Raw genomic sequence first — 17,527 nt, forward strand, 5'->3', positions numbered from 1 at the left:
AAATTTTGCAATCTATACTAATATTATAAAGCTGAAGAGTTTGTTTGTTTGTTTGAACGCGCTAATCTCGGGAACTACTGCTCCGATTTAAAAAAAATCTTTCACTGTTAGATAGCCCATTTATCGAGGAAGGCTATAGGCTATATATCATCACGCTACTACCAATAGGAGCAGAGTAACAGTGAAAAATGTTACAAAAACGGGGAAAATTATGATTATCTTAAGTGACGCAAGCGAAGTTGCGCGGGTCAGCTAGTACTAAATATTTGAAGTTACTTAAACAAATTTTTATTTTGAGTGACACTGAAGTCTTTCTGTGCTATATTATGCGTTATAGTTAAAATGTCGATCTGCGATTTAAGCTGAACTTAATTAGAGTGACCGGCTTCTAGTTCCCTGTTTTTACATAATCTATAGATATGATTACAGTACAATAATAGTCTACTCATTTACTTACACCGCCTCTTAATATCAGCCTTAACTGGACACAATTTAAAAGTTAACATCTTGCAGAAATATCCACACTTAAAAAAATCAATTTCAGCAGAAAAGCATATATCTTTTTATAGTCAACGAACTGAAGATATTTTCTATCCTAGCTTGTTTCAAAGAAGATTATCACTTCACTCCTCATCCAAGTTACAATTCTATCTCTCAATTCAACATCCATCGCTACTTTTATTTACAAACAGACATCCGTACCGCCAAATATATATGTAATACATGTCGTGAGTAACCGTGATCATCACAAATGGCTCCTACTGGAAATAAACGCGTGTTTTCGATTACCTCTCCCTCGTGATGTATTTGTTTTCTCAAATTGTTTTTGGTCTGAATGTTTGTTTAATCTGAGCTTGTATGTGACTACCGTACCGTATTTCAAATTGGATTTAGTAATAAATTTACTGTACAAAATATGATGTTTCTGTCTGTGCTTTATAAATACGGCTGCAAAATGTAATTTGAGAGCAAAAGGGACAAAGACAGCTGTTATTATTTCTCTCTACGTAGTTTTGATGACTCCTTGACAATATTGTACGAGCCTCTGACTTAAACCTCGCCCTTTTGACTTTAACTTTTGCTCTTTGAATCCTGGAAAGGCTGAGCTCAAATATCTTTAAGCTAAGTTTGCTTATCTCATTTAGCTACCCTTTTACCGTCTGCTACCGGAAATTTTATTTTAACTCTGTCTACAACTTGCGAATATTGACAATATTATGTAAGTAAACTACAAACTATACACTTCTATTATTTTCATTATCATTCATTTTCACCACAACCAGTGTTAATATTTAAAGCCTAAAATTAATAAATTTTAATATTTTCAATTTGTGGTTCTTCAAACCTCTCCCCAAATAGGGTCAACATAAGGAGCTACAAAAAATCCCTTAACAAACAGATGTTTACCGACCAGACCCCAATTACATCAAAATCCAATTTGTCATTTCATTCTTTCATCCCTTTCATCCCAATATTACTAGAAAGAGACATGCCAGTTAGTAACAATTAACCGACACTTACTAATCCTAAGAATGAAGTTGACAACATAAGGGCATTCACATCAATTGCCAAGATGGCAGTAGGGCCGTGACAAATTGCCGCTTGACCCTTCACTCTGTAATTGTGAGTTAATACTTGGCTAACTGGGTAAATTGTTATCTACTGTTATGTTGTGAGAGATGCTTGTTCTTTTTGTAGTGGTAGTAGTTATAGGGTGGCAAAACGGACTGATATACGATATGGGTCCCAGATCAGAAGGTTGCCCCAGCCTCACAGATTATTTGGACATTAAATTTCACTATTAATATAAATAGCCTTGGGTCTCCTGGCTTGTATTCCATTATTTGGAAGAGTGTAGGTATGTTTTTTATGCAGAAATATCAGAGATAGCCAGGGTCAACCAAGTTCTTCTTAAGGACGTGTTTGGAAGGCTTAGGAATATCAAGAGAGCTCCAAAGCTACCTAATTTCCGTTTTCAAAAACCGTCCTTCGATCGCTTTTTTGTTCAGCTGCTGGACACACCTGATCAGGTGTGTCCTTATCAATTTTCATCGTTCATTTTAACACTGATTGAATTAATTATGACAAAATTCGTGAAAGTATCACGCCATTTAGATCCTACTTTCTTCTTATCTATTGGCATTACAATTCCAAGTATCAACCACACTTAGCCCAAGTACATAACCACTTATTTGCACAAACACTTCCTTTCTTCACACGTGACTGTTCAAATCAAATTCTCTTTAAAATTAGATTGTTATTCAATGTCATACATCGGTGTCAGATAGTACACAAATATCCGATGCAACTTGATACTTTGGTAACGTGTCGCGTGACCAATGTGCGTGTTTCATGTAATTGTATGTATCAATTTATTTTATAATACATGTCGTGACGTTTCGTACTGTTTCCTGGTTTTTAAGGACTTTTTGGAGGAATTTGGCTATTTTTATGATTATTATGATTGGCTCGGAAGAATGTATAGTCATTAATTACATGATCTCATCACGGGCGATTTACCTACCAAATCATTTAGAATGCGAAACTTTGGAGTTTTGGATTTTTGTGATTCAATCATGCCAAAATTACTGGATTGGTTTCGATGAAATTTGATAGGGGCATAGTTTAAAACCCGAAAATTTCGAGGTAGAAAGTCCTATAATTATTGTATACATACGCATAGGACTTCATACCGCTGGATTTATTTCCACGTGGTTATAGTCGAAGGCAAAACCTAGTTCCTTAAATTTTCTTGTGGCCAGCATAAATAACATGATATCTTTAACAAGAATTGTCGTAGGAGAGTAACATCTTTAATTTCTAGTTAGATCCACATCTCCTTAGCTTGATTATATTCAAACAGAATATATTCAAGCACATAACATCTATAAAACCATCACTGTATAAGTTGTGACTGATCAAATTGTGTACGTGATTTATTAACAGAAATATAAACTATAAACGGCCATTAAACATGACGTATAAGGTAATATGAGATCATATTGAGATCACAGGAATCCCATTTAAAATAGACTTTCCTCTAAAATAACTGTATAACTGTGTATATTAATAAAGTTATGATGAAGGAAGGAAGCGACAAAGGTAAATCCGCTATCGGATTCCGCATGTATTGCTAATCATTGGACAGATTATAAACTGTTGAATATTACAAATGTAATCACTATAGAAAACATATTATTTTAATTTTAAAATAAAGTCCTCATGCGTCTGTCTGTATTTTCTCGATGATGATCGGTTTTCCACCAATATATAGAGCGAGTCCAGTGGAAGGTTTGTCTTGCAATTCATTAAGGCTTAGAGTAAATAATTTTGAATCCGGACAAAGCCAGGATAGGCGGTGAATGAAAAAAAAAATGTTTAAGACAAGCGGTATTATGAAGATTTTCATTGAGCTAATTCTCCAAAGCAACTTTTCATGTACAAATCAATCTTAAGTCGTTTCCATACCTATTAGTAAAGTTCGAAAACACTAATTTCTCCAAAACCAATCACCTTCTTTAACACACTTTCAAGTGAGGTCACAAACATCTATTACTATTTATAATAAGTAACTCAGTGACCCAACGTTACACTTAATCAAGGAGCAATCAACGTAACGATGTTTTTATAACGAGTCTTATGAAAGCATGTAGGTAAGTAGGCAATACGTCTGACAGGCAATTAAAATCACTCTTGACACGTGAAGGACGTTGATATCTTATGTTTGTGAAATTTATAGGCTCTACACGCTGTCCTAGAAACTAGTGGTAAAGAAGTATATATGCTTTTAATGGAGTTGATTTGCATCTTGTGTAAACTTGGTTTGCTTATCGCAAAATTGACTTTAACTTTGACAATCATAAATGTCATCTTTGATTCTTAGCATTCGTTCCATTGTTCCTGCTTTTATTTCTTCAGTTACTTCATCATAAGTGTTAACACTGTATCAATAAGAAATGATTCACCATTTATTATACACATTTGTCTTTAATTTTTAGCAAGCAACATACTTTAGTATCTCTATTTGAACATAGACCATGTTCAGATAGCGATCCGTCATTCTGGACTTTCGACGTTCAATTATTTTAATTAAGTTATATTCGTCAAACTGCACACATATATTTTTTTTAATTGTCTGGATTTACACATATATATCTGTTAAACATGACGTGTTGTAAAATTTTTATCTATTAGAATTTACAACAAATAACTTACAACACATTACTTCATATCTACAGTTGATTTCAAATTATTTAAAACACAGCCTCATTCATACCCTCGTCTATTCCCTTCAGAATTTTGGTCACATTTTCAACTGTCACAACATAATCAGGCCACATTGAAAAGCATTTTACATGAAGTGAAGTGTTCAAACTAAGTACAATAGTCTTTGTTTAATCGTAGTCTCATTAACATAATGTTGAAGATGAAAGGAATATTGACGTGACTTAGTAACAAGATGTTTCTGGTAGACTGGCTGACGCCTGAGATGTCGCCAAGGTGTAGTCGTTTATTTTTCCTGTCGTTAATGGATGTGAAGTAAAAGAAGTTTGTATCGAGCGAAGTAAAGGGTTTGGACGCTGGTTATCCAAACGGTGTTGATTTTATGTATTCTTCTAATATGCTAAACATTTGTGCAACACATGTTTTCGGGTGTCCTCTGTTGATACAAAATCTGGACAGATAAATGCACATTTAAGTTTTAGAAATAGCGTTCAGTTTTTACTTTATAATCCTTATAATAATCTTAAAAATCACCCTTGCCGGTATTTAACCTGTTTCTCAATGAATTGGAAGCTAATTAGTAACGTTTATTAACAAGTTAATAAAACCCTTTACTTTAACGATTATTTTCTATTAGTCAGTCCCCTGATTAGTCTTTCAAAGCCTTCTATAATGATATACTTCAAAGAATCCATCATTGGTATCAACTAATGGTAAAACAAAAAGAACTGAAGAGCAGCCGTAATAGCTCATTTGCAAATCATTATGACGTGGTGTTTTAAGTGAAAGGTTCCTCACGCACATCACAGGTAGTTGTACTGACCTTGTATTGAAATTTGGTGTTTAGGTCAGGTTTTAAGACCAAAATATATACTTACATAGAAATGCAAAGGTCTATCTGTTGGTCTGATACGCTTTTGCTGCTAAATCAATAACCTAGAAAGAAGCTAAGAAATTTTGCCAGACGATAATTGAAGATCTAACTTAATCCCTTGCCTGACCTTAATTCATTAAAGAACATGACCGTGAAGTCACTTCCCGAAACATTCCAGAAACTTTTACCGGTACCAGAATTATTTGTTGCCCAATTTTGTTTCATATTCTTCAGCAAATAAGGTCTTTTTCACTATACACTACGTGTCAGTCACCGGCAAAGTAATCTGAAACGCTACTCCTTTTCGTTTGTTAGTCTTTTCTCGTTAGTTTCAAAATCTACATAGAAACAATTCGCATCAAGACAAAGAACTTTTGAATTCGTTTCAAGAGATTTTTCCGGCCATTGATTGTAAGCAGTATGTGCAATTTCCTTCGGCTAAATGCACCAGAAGTTAGATTACGATCGATTGTTATTGCTTCTTAGTAGGGCTTTTATGTTTCAGTTTATGCTTAACTATAACTTCGATGGTATGGTTTATGATTCCAGATATTTTTGATGTGTGTTCTGGACTACTTTAAGATGTGATTCTGGAATAAAAATAAAAAAAGGGAAACTTCTTTAAGTTTTGTACTGTGATTGATAGAGACACAAAAAAGCTTTTCGAAATTTGCTGGCATCGAAACTTTAATGACTGCAATCAAACTGTTCCTTTGATTAAAATCGTTTTCATCTGTGTGTATTGTAACGGTATCTAAATCGTGACTCGCCGTTAAACTTGCTCTAACATCTCGTTTAGCCGAGAATTCTGCTCCAACGAGCCTCATTGTAACTGATTATTAAGCACAAAAAATTAAAACAATCGCTACAAAGCAAACTGAAAAAACATTCTGAGGAACTATAAACTGGTGAACGACAAAAGGTCAAAACAGTAAACAATGAACCGTCCGAGGGACTAGGAACGGCAAAAAAAGGCAAAAAGCCCAAGCACACAGAGTTATTGAGCACAACTGCATAGCATGAGCATAACAACCATTCATAACGGCGAGGAAACGAGACGAAGTGGCGTATAGGAGAAAACGTGCGCATGCCTGAGAGAGCGAGGGAGATTGCATTCCGAATACGAGCGCAAAGTCCGCGCGGGAGCCGCGCCGCCGCGCCTCGCCGCGACCCGCCGTCGCCGCTCAGTCCGCTCACACCGCTCACTGCTCACTAACTCCGGCGCAGCGTTGCGACGCGGCTGCGCGCGCGCATTATCGACAGTATCGTCGCTCTCGTCACATCTCGCTATAATTTCGACAATTTCGTAATCGAATCGAAGATCGGTTCCGGTGATGTCATTATAAATAGAAGTATGGTGTTATGGTTAATATGTTAATGGTGTTCCCATAGTGAAGTGTTTTGATTTGTGTATTGAGTGCACCAGACTGTAAAGGAGAAGACGCCGAGGATACTTTCACTGGACTGAAAGTTTTAAAACATTCTTACGGAGAACTTCTTAATAAGGGACTTGACCTCAACTCGATGAAAAGGTAAATATTAATGACATTCACGAAGCTAGAGACGTGAAACCAGTCGCAGACCAATCTCCAGATAAACATAACGGTGTTTTAGAATCGGAATTAATTCTCACAACTTACACATCCGTTAAAATGTATCTAATTTCAATAGAAGACTTTATAATCAAGTTGGTTAATGAAAGTTAGCGAGATAATTTTCATATAATTAATTAACAAGACCTTTTTTACGTGGTTTCTTAGTTTGACACCAATATGCAGGTTGGGGAAAAAATTGCAATCATTAATGATCACATGAGAATATTTTCTGTGAGCATTTGTAAGCACACGCAAGATACTATCATTATCTTAAGATATCTCAGTATGTGTGATGTCTAACTTACAGTTACTGAGATAAAAAGATAAACTATTACATCACAGAAATAGCTATCTTCTGGGATCGTCATGGAATTTAACATCTGAAACATGTTTATCTCCTAAAATTGCTTGACCCAAAAAATATTTCTTCGTCTGTAAAATTTGTATTATCGTTCGTCTCTTGAACTTGAAATTAGTATTCTATGGTTTCATTCAAAATTCCATTAACTTTCTATGCCACTTTTCTAAACAAAAATGAATTCATTTAAAATTTCAATTTCAAAATACATACTGTGAAACGCTTCTAATTCAAACAAATTGTATTATTTTAATGTTATTGCACTTTCTCTTGTATTTGCTTTCCACTGTCAAAGTCATCTTCAATGAATAAACTCTACATTTGCGTAAATTTATTAATACACGAACACATTTTCATATCTAATACAAGCCTTAAGTTTACTGACTTTATCTTGACATCATCTAAAGTCAGTCCCCTGTCCGATACTAAAAACAGGTTTCCTAAAACCCGTACAACAAAATTTAGGTGTTTAAAGAATTTTAATTTGGTTCTTTGGTCCAATATTTTATACATCACACTTCGCGACATTGTATCTCAAACAAATATGGTATTTTATAGGGTCAATAGAAATTAATTAAACTTGTAATAACAAAAGGTTTATCCAAAATGTACACACTGTGTTTAATATTTTTATCGTTATAAATGTTGAAATTAAATTCATAATTGACTATAACATAACATGTATTAGGCAAATTTGATGTCATCGAAAATACGACATACTGACGTCACAATGTCGTATTTTTTATACAAAAATGAGTTTGTGACGTTTCATAAAGAGTAACCGATGTGACTGGTAATAAAATACCGTGTTGTGTATCTAATTGAATTATCTAACGTATTGCATCTACATTGCGTGTTCAAATTAAACGTATGCTCAAATACACTGTTATTTTCCACTATTATCGTTAATTCCGCACATAAGTGCGTGATTTTAAAATGATTTAGAAGTCAATGTATCAAATACTATGATGTCATTTATCATGCAACATTCGTGTCATATGTTTTGCACGTATCGAAAAGTTCTACAAAAGAATTTTCACCTGTTCTTGTGTTTTTAAATGCTTGAATAAATTATCTTATCGTAAAATTACTGGCTTGGAAATATTCGGAATATATTTGGAACTTCCCCTAAATGTTTAGTTAAACAAATATTTGTACCATTAGGGGATCGGCTCCCCTAGAATAGATATCGAAATGCATCGTCACATTACTTAAATTATCATTTCTATGAACTACTTATTTTTTTATATTTCTACAACTCTCTTATTATCGCGCCTGTTATATCCGATCAAGGAGAAGTGTATGAAATACACCCTTCTTTCGCAGTTAAAAATGTTAATCCCATGTGATAAGGTGCGAGTCTATTGCTTTATACTGTGCACATTACTAAACCACAGACTATAATTGAAAATATTCCAATAAATATTATAAAAAGCAATAGCACTTTGCCTAACCCTGGTATAAAACTCGAGATCTCATGATCAACAGTCGTGTATACACTGCCGACCGCGCCTTAAAAGCAACTATTTCTATAACATTTAAGTTATAACCTTTGTTTATTATGTCAAGTTTTCTACTCTTATTTACATCGACTATAAAGGTCAAACATTTGTCGCATAAAAACTAGTCGCCTCTAACGACTGACACAGTCTTGTTGCGGTTCACCTCAAAACTTTCGTTTAATTTCGCACAATGACCATGGCAATTCTCCATAATGCCATAAGCATACCGTAAATTTAACCACTATTTAGGTTTGTATCCCACTCAACGGCTGTTTTAAACGCGTTCGAGCAGTTTTACATAGGTTAACGTTCGGTTAAAATTAACTAGCGCAGTTAAACTGGTATTAAACGTTTTTTATTTCCTTATGGACTGAATTTCGACGTTTTATTTGCGTAGGAAGTGAATGGTCGATATACCTAATTAGTATTACGGTTAATATTTAAACCTTACAAATTCTTTATTTGTTTTTTGTTCTGGATTGACTTTAAGAATAAATTCTTTCGGCATATAATGCACCTCAGTTGATATTAGTGTCAAATTGATAGCCACTATGCAATACATTGCTGCTTTAAAGTAACGTGTTAATCACTATAATCTAAGAGAGAAGACAATGTACAGTTTAGTGGCTTCCAATAGTTGTCAACTGACATACGTTATAGCCCTCTAAAAGTTATTTCTTTCCGAGATAGCTCGCGCGAATCACGATAATATGATAAAGCTTGTCACTAAAAAAATACCACGTTCATTATTTAGTTTAGCCATATTTAGATTAAACATTATTTCTCTACGCTAGCTTTCTTACCGTTATAAACTTGACGTCTCACTTCCCTTCGCTCTCCAACCCTTAGTATAATTATAGTTTCTATTATTGTTGGTAAACATCTTTATAACGACTTCCAACCCCACATACGGGATAGAACAGGCTGACGATAATATTTTAATAACTATGCACTTCCGTGCTATTGAAGTACTTATTCTTTGCAATACAAACTGCAGCTGCGGTATCAATTTATCTTTCTTTACAACTCTTATTACATACGTACATACGACAATTAATTTTAATTTTCAATCGATCAATTCGTTATAAAATTTAATGGCCTGTATTGTCATGTGTCTAAATAAAAAACTCTTGTTTTTTTTTATTTGAATTTAAATATGAATGCCTAAATTTCAACGACAGATTAAATATACTTTAAGTTCAGTGCGCTACCAACCTCACGAAGATAAACGAATGCTTTTACTTAGATGCATTTACTTTACATCCCTAATGGAGGGAGACCCTTACCTTACAGTGACGATTTATTTTTCTGTTTTCATGTTTGTTTTTCAGGTTAAGAGTTTCTTCCTAGTGACAAGTTATTTTTTATGAAAATCATAAAAAATAGATAGAAATTTAGATAGGGACATATTTTTAAATATTTCTTACAAATATTTGAAGGCTATTTCCGATCGATGAACAAATTTGACCGATATGTTTGAACATAGATTACGACATGAGGTCGTAGAGGAAGTTGCTCATATCCGCCTGCCGATAAATGCACTTGATATTTAGAGAGTCTTGAGATTTCGATATATTGAAAGTAGAGTTTTCTTTAAATTTAATGATCATTACTATTCAAGGAATTGTTTTGAAAAATATCTATAGGTATTAGGTATACTAGATTTTTTTTGGGTCTTCGTAGTCATACTTGTAGATCACAAAGTTCAGAATTTTATTTATAGACTTGGACAACTTTTAAAAACATAGGGCTTGTTCGTTGTTAGGTTGTTACGATCCCTAAATTGAGTAAAGTGCAATTAATTGTGTGTTTTAATTGCATTCAAGAAAGTTATTAAAAGTATCTCGCAGTTTGGATCCGTATTTGCAAATAGGCCCTTAAGTAAAAAGTGAGAGCTTTTCGATACACTTCTGCCTTCTCTTTTAAGCATACAAGACTTGAAGTTATAAAAACAAATATTCGCGTTTCTAAAGATCTATTTTTAACATGTTTAAGTTCAGTTACAGTATATTTAATAAAGAAATATGTCAAATCATTAAACATTATGAACCCGCAGATATTTTCTCAGGATTGTCCATTGTGATTTAAGACATAACATGTGTTTAACCGCTAATTGTTCTACTTTGACTTTGATTGATTGAAATAATGACAAATTGTTTCGTTACACTTGTCTTAAAACTTTACTGCCATTCTTTATTACAATAAGATAATAAATTACTTCAAAACTAAATTTCAACTGCATTAATTAATGTCATGTTATTATTTTTATGTGGATTTTATGCAACTGCGTCCTATGCCTCAATATGGTTAAAAACCGATTAAGTGCGATTCGGACTCGCACAAGAAGGGTTCCGTACCAAAACGAAACGAAGAAAACACGTTTATCTCATGGGAACTCATTTGTTGTTATAGCGGCAACTGTTATACATAATTTGTAAAAATTTCAACTTCCTGTTTCAATTGCTATTGATGTTGCTTATTAATCTAGACTACTCTCAAAATCAATAAAATAAAGTTAGTAATAAAAACTTGAATATATATCTCTTATTTAAATAAAATATGAGGAAAACCGGTCGATTTACGCAGATTCGGAAAATAAAACGTTTTTAAACACGTGAATCTTAACGAACGTGAGATAAGTATGAGAGATCGTTCTAAATCTTTATTATCTTGGGTAGTTTTCTTGTGACAATGATACGTGAGGATATTTGTTAAAAAAAGTGTATTTTTGAACTTGAACTTAAGAGTTCGATACCTCAAATGTGTTTCAATCTAATTCAAATTCGAATTTACAAAAAGTAAGCCTGCTACCCCTTGATTAATTTAACCTTAAAACGTAAGGAAACAGTGGATATAATTTAATGCTTTCTCGTTTCCCTAGAAAAAAAAATAAAAGACATTAAAAAAAAGCAATAGTAGAGACACAAATTGAGTCAAGACATCACGTCATGCAAGACTTCAACCTTCACTGAAATTGCTCTTAATAGCAAAAGTTCATTACTATATCATAAGATTTAAATATAAAAAGTAAATAATATTTATATACAGTACTTTATATAAATTAACTTGACATTACCTTACGTAATATCAAGTGACCAAGTGAAAGCTAGTGCTGTGCCAAGGTATCAATGACTGATGTCTGTAATTAATTAAAATGTATTTGTTTAGCTTTATAACAGTGTGTAGTTGTGTAGGATATGAATAATGACAGTTGCGGATTATGTTGGGCCTTTTGTAATAGACTTTTATGTTGGTACAATTGAGTAATGTTATGTTAGTTGTGATGTTAGAGGCTTGAGAAGTTTATTGTGTTTATGTTTGTATAGATACATAGATATCTTATATACCTTACCTAACAACCTCTGGTAGGTAAGGAATATAAGATGTAATAGGTATGTACGAATATATGGATCTATACCTTACTTCAATTTTATCATTGAATTTTTCAGTCGAAACTATAAGTAAAGTAAAAAGAATAAGGCGGCATGAGTAAAAACCGCAATATGAATCAACAGTATTTTATTTTATCGTCGAGACTACTACGATACATACCCGATAATACAAGAACAAAAACACATCGACCAATCAATCAAAGTCACAACAAATATATCTTCCAACAACAATTTAAGAACAAAAAGAAATCATCCCACGTTTGATTTGATCAGATATCAAAGCTCTCACTGAAACACAAACCTACATACCGATATATTATGATGAACATTGTCGATAAAACGGATATGCATTGTGAGCATATGTTTATCGATATGAGAACTTGTCGATCTTATCACATCACTAGATCGAGTAAAAAGCTTGTTGCAGAAACTGTTAGAATACATAACTGTACGAATTAATATTATTTAAAGCTATTTCTGTGTGATTGCAATTATTGGGTCAAAAAATAATAAAATCGGCACTGCAAAAGGTCTTGCTTTTTATAAACTCTTATTTGTGGTTGTATACTATGATTTGTTTAAATGATTTGACTTAACTTTCTTAAAGATATTTGTAGCATTTGTGCCTGCGATAGAATATTTTCTGTGATTATTTACGGTATAGTAAAACTATTTTAAATGAATAATGTAGTTTTCTATTTACACAAAAATAAGGAATTGGATTCAATGCATTAGATTACTTAAATAAGGTTTAAATCTTCGTAATAAGTTTTCCTGTCCACATTAGGCAGGTCTTTCAGTTACTTTAAAGGAAGTAACTACTTTTTTACATAACTTTTTGCTTCCTTTCCCGATACAGAACAAAGGCTAATGACCGTTCAGTCAGAAAGCTCACAACTGTGCCAAATTAAGACAAATGACAGACGTGATGTTGTTAAACGATATTTTTGACATGACCATGCCGAATTAGGGAAGAGTATTCATAGCACAGAGTTTGAGGAAATCCTGCACTAAACTATAGTTATATTTTTGTGGAATACTCATCAAAACTAAACTGGTCGATATATTTACCGATATATCCATTTCAGATTTTAGACATCTTTTTTCATGAATTCGTTGATTTACCTACATCGAATTTATGTTTTAATTAAATCCTGTAACTAAGTTAACTCTATGTTTCACTCTATGATCTATAATCCAAGGTACTTTAAGGCAAACATAATATCTAAATTACATCCAATAACAAATCATAATTTGAAACATACCTACTTACCAAAACTTTTTCCAACTTTTTACAATACCAAAGACACACTTCACTCTACTATGTATATACTCTCAAAAAATTTTGTACACTTTACCCTACTCTTATCATAAATACAACAACTTTAGGAAGTGTAAATCAGGAAACGTCACTACGTTATTTCAGTAGAACATTAATCTTTCGTCAAGTTAGCGCGTTCAGAAGATATTCCTCTCACATGCGTCGCATTCCCACACATGTTTCAGAAACATGTGGCTGAACTATTGGGCTTTATTGTTTTAGTAACATGAAAGGAAGTATTTTGTTTCAATAGATGGCTAATTTAGGGTTTTTAACAGGAGACTTTAAAATAAATTGCTTGAGTTTTTGAAGATCGTTTTCCTTTCTGTCTAGTCCTTCGTCCTTTTTTGAAAGTAAATACCACACATCCATACAAAAAAAAAAGTAGTCGTATGGTTAGTGGTCAACCTTAAATGCGCATAGGTACTGACAATACATAAAATCACGCATTTTTACCAAGGAAGTAAGTAAGGTAGAGACCAAAGAACATCACTTGCTTACAATTCCTTGAAAACTTATTTTGCCTTATTCACATTAAAATGGATATTTGTTATTATTGTCATAGTCTTCATTATCACTGTTCCGATGAGTGAATATCTAATTTAAACGCTTGTTAAAAGGTCATGGTTTATTTATTTTGTACGATAAATTACTTGTATTATATGAAAAGTAGGTCATTTTACATATTTTGTTTGTAGTCTCGTTAATTAATAGCATTATTATCAACTTGTCTGCTTTAAAGTAAGTTAAGTTTGACAAAAAATGCAGTTTAGAGCATATTATAGTTTAAAGGGCAAAAGGCCATGGCTGTCTTGATAACATATTTTGCTGATAAGAAACTTATTACCATAACCTACTACTTCTTAATGCCCGCGGTGAAGAGAAATCCACATTAATTAATAAAACCTTGCATGCCTAGAAAATTTCTAAAGACCTCTTGGTCTTTAGAAATTTTCTTGAAGGTATGCAAAGTCCCCACCCGCACTTGGTCAGCGTAGTGGACTCAAGGCCTAACTCCTCCCTAATTGCGGAAGGAGATCCTTGCCTAGTGGGACATTAATGGGTAAAATTATATGGAAAAGTCATTTGTTTGATTAAAAACAAAACAAAAACAGTCGCAAATTGCATAATTCTAGCAAAAGGTGGAAACATTGCATATATTCCTCATCAGCTTTTTATGTCAACATTTCACCTATAGTTATATACGGGAAACGGTTTCATAACGATTGCTCCATTACTCCATTACTCTACATAGGCTTGGCTATCCAACAATAAATAGAATTGAAAGCACAGAAAGCCGCATTCCTTTCTACATCCGTAGTATTGTGCGTCCAAAATACGAGTATTTGTATTTTGTCGTTCGTATGACCCAATTGGCACGTGCTTTTTCCCGCGTAAAGCCGCCATTGTTTTTGACAAAACGTGATCGGATACACGCTTTAGTGATTTATTAAACTCTATTGTTTTTTTTTTAAGTTCAAGAACGAAGAAGTTGGGACGTTCCAATTTTGTTTTTTTTTTCTGGAGTTCTACGTGATTTAGGCGTTCTATAATTAAACTGAACAGAAAAGGTACCTACTTAATTAAAGTTAATTTTATAAATTCTCATCCTACCGGACTTTCATTTCCTTCATATTTTAAATTTTATGTGGTGGGAGAAATATTTAAAAAAGGTTTTCTTAGTGCTCTACACTTCCTAAAAGATCTTCATACCAAATTTCACCTTTCTACGCTGGCTGGACGTTGTCCATCAGTCACTCAGTAACGAAAGAGTTTATTTTGATAAAAAGACATCAAATTTCGACCTTCCATTTCCTTCACAAATTTAAAACAGTTTCAAATTTCAAAGCACCAGCGCCCCCTATCTGCTATGCAACTAAATATAACTGCATCGCTGTGCTATTAATAACAGAGGTAACTGACCTCATATCATAGGGCGACAAGAAATTTGTTGTGCATGATTTATACTTCCCGTTCATATGGATACTGTATGACGTCACTGCATTGTGAGAAGTGCTGTGACGTTTGATGACGTCAATAACGAGGTTATTAAGACATTTAGACTTTCTTCAACAAACTTGAGTTTATTTTTTAACGCAACTTTTTATTATTACATAGGAACTTAGAATCAGGGGGTTACCACGTATTTCAGTTGACAACTATTTGAAAGCCACTATACTGTTCATTGTTTTTTTCATAGATTACAGTGATTTAAATGTTACGTCGAAGTTGCAATGTACTGAATAGTGACCATCAGTTTGACGTACATACATTAGTTGTCAACTGAGGTACGTAGGGCGCGCTGGTCTTCTTTCCATAGGGGTCGCAGAGACCAGAGAACGCACTTGGCATGATCCTTACAATTAAAATGTTATGGATCGTAATATGGACTAGCAATGGTTTAAAAACATTATTAGATGTACAAAATACGGTTTTCAGGATTTAATCCCAGTTTATTTTTAAAAAGTATGCTGTAACCTAAATTCTATAACAAATATGAAAAAGAAATTGAAAATGCTACATTATTTTATCATACAGATTTTCTTTCAAACAGTATGTTCGTGATAAAGGTCATTTGTAAATCTTTAGTCTCTACTCACCCCATAAAAACAGACCATGACATTCAATCTATATTCGTACACAAAGGCACTCCACGTCTCCACCACATAATAAGTGATGACGTCACCATTAAACATTAATCTACAATCTAAAGTAAATATATAATACTAATAATACGTATCGTTTACTAGAAAGACAATCAGTATGAGTCAATACTAAGTATGTATTGGCTTATCCAGGTGTTTAAATGTTTCAGTATAAAGAAATATATTGAAGGTTTCAGTGCGTGAAAATGTTTAAGTGGGTGCGAAATTCGTTTGATGTAAGTTAATTGTAGTGTCTCTGTTATAATTTATGATTGTTTTCTATCGACTGATTAGTCATATTTAAATGTGCATCTGACGATCATGATGACTGGATATATTAGGTCAGGGAAAAAGTCTTTTCGCATTACAGTATGTATGAACTTGAAAAATCTGCTGAAAGCTGTTCTGAAAGATAGTTTTCCGTTATATTCTATACTATTACTCACTTGTTTGTAAAGAATAGTCATCTAAAAAAATATTTGAAAAACAGTTTTCTATTTGAAGACGAGTCGATATTTTACGCCTCGTGGATCCAAAACTTTATTACGTTGCTAGGAATAATTTTTACTTTCGTCGGTGGTATTTAAGGTCTTAGATAAACCTTAGTATTCATAAGAGAAGCTTTCAAAATGTTGATGACATGTTATAAAGCAATATCAACATTGTCTCAAAATAAACATATATCTTTAAAATTCGACGGTCAATTATTTAGAAAATTGCTAAAACTACAATGTTGATTGGCAAAGGCCATGCAACTGTAAAATACCTCATATTTACTACAAAATTCTTCATCGTAAGCAAGCACGGATTGTTATTTTTACTAACATTACTAGCAATCCAATATACTGCTACATCAGCCATCAAACGATTTGCATCATCGCTCAGTTTTTATATCAAGTTATTCTGAACATAATTACTTTGATCAAACCGCCTCGTATTGCAATCACGCGTTCTACAGCTGATTCGTTTTTAGACCACTCTTCTATATTTTATAACAGTAAAAGAAATCATGACCAGGAAAAAAAAAATTATATATTGTTACACAATTCAAAAAATTATATTTCAATAATTTACATTATTTTAAAATTGTATATTTTACATATTTTTTCCTTGTTGTTAGACATACTTATAGTATGTAATATGAAGTCTCTTAAAAATAATTAACCTTACCGTCACCGTATATGTTTGTTTTTTAAATCTAAATTGTCCCACTCCTGCACAAAGGCATTCACCGTTTTTTTTCTACTGGTCCTATCGCCTGCTTAAAATGTCCAATTATTAGCAAAGGAGTCTAGATCGACACGACGAAATTTTATGTATTACTCAGATAAACGTGGCCTAAGTCACAATAAAATTAGAATTCAATCACACGAAAAGGAATATCTAGGCTTTAAATTCACGTGATTCTTTGCTCTCTGCTAACCCTATGAGAAAAAGGCGTGATATTATGTATGTAAATTCATATACCTAACTAGAGTACATGTGAGTAGTTGTACAATTTAGCATATCATCAAACCCATTACCAATCATCTTCAGCGAACTGCCAAATATAAAAATTCAATTACATTACCGAAATCTCAGCCCATATGTTCTCCAGCCGTTTACAGAGCATTTCT

At 33.1% G+C, this 17,527-nt stretch overlaps 1 protein-coding gene across 4 annotated transcripts in view; it reads left to right on the forward strand.

Annotated features, from left to right (window-relative positions):
- LOC142976246 (uncharacterized) overlaps nt 1-17,527 on the forward strand; it is a 109,583-nt gene that overhangs the window by 58,058 nt on the left and 33,998 nt on the right. The window contains exon 1 of one of the 4 annotated variants that reach the window (XM_076119534.1): nt 6,269-6,630. The exons of the other annotated variants lie outside the window; for them this stretch is intronic. The gene's annotated coding sequence lies outside the window, so the exon portion shown is untranslated. Of the gene's footprint in view, nt 1-6,268; nt 6,631-17,527 lie in introns of those variants that run through there. 4 annotated transcript variants of the gene reach the window in all.

Source organism: Anticarsia gemmatalis, chromosome 10 (assembly GCF_050436995.1).
Source record: "Anticarsia gemmatalis isolate Benzon Research Colony breed Stoneville strain chromosome 10, ilAntGemm2 primary, whole genome shotgun sequence".
Lineage (NCBI taxonomy): Eukaryota > Metazoa > Arthropoda > Insecta > Lepidoptera > Erebidae > Anticarsia > Anticarsia gemmatalis.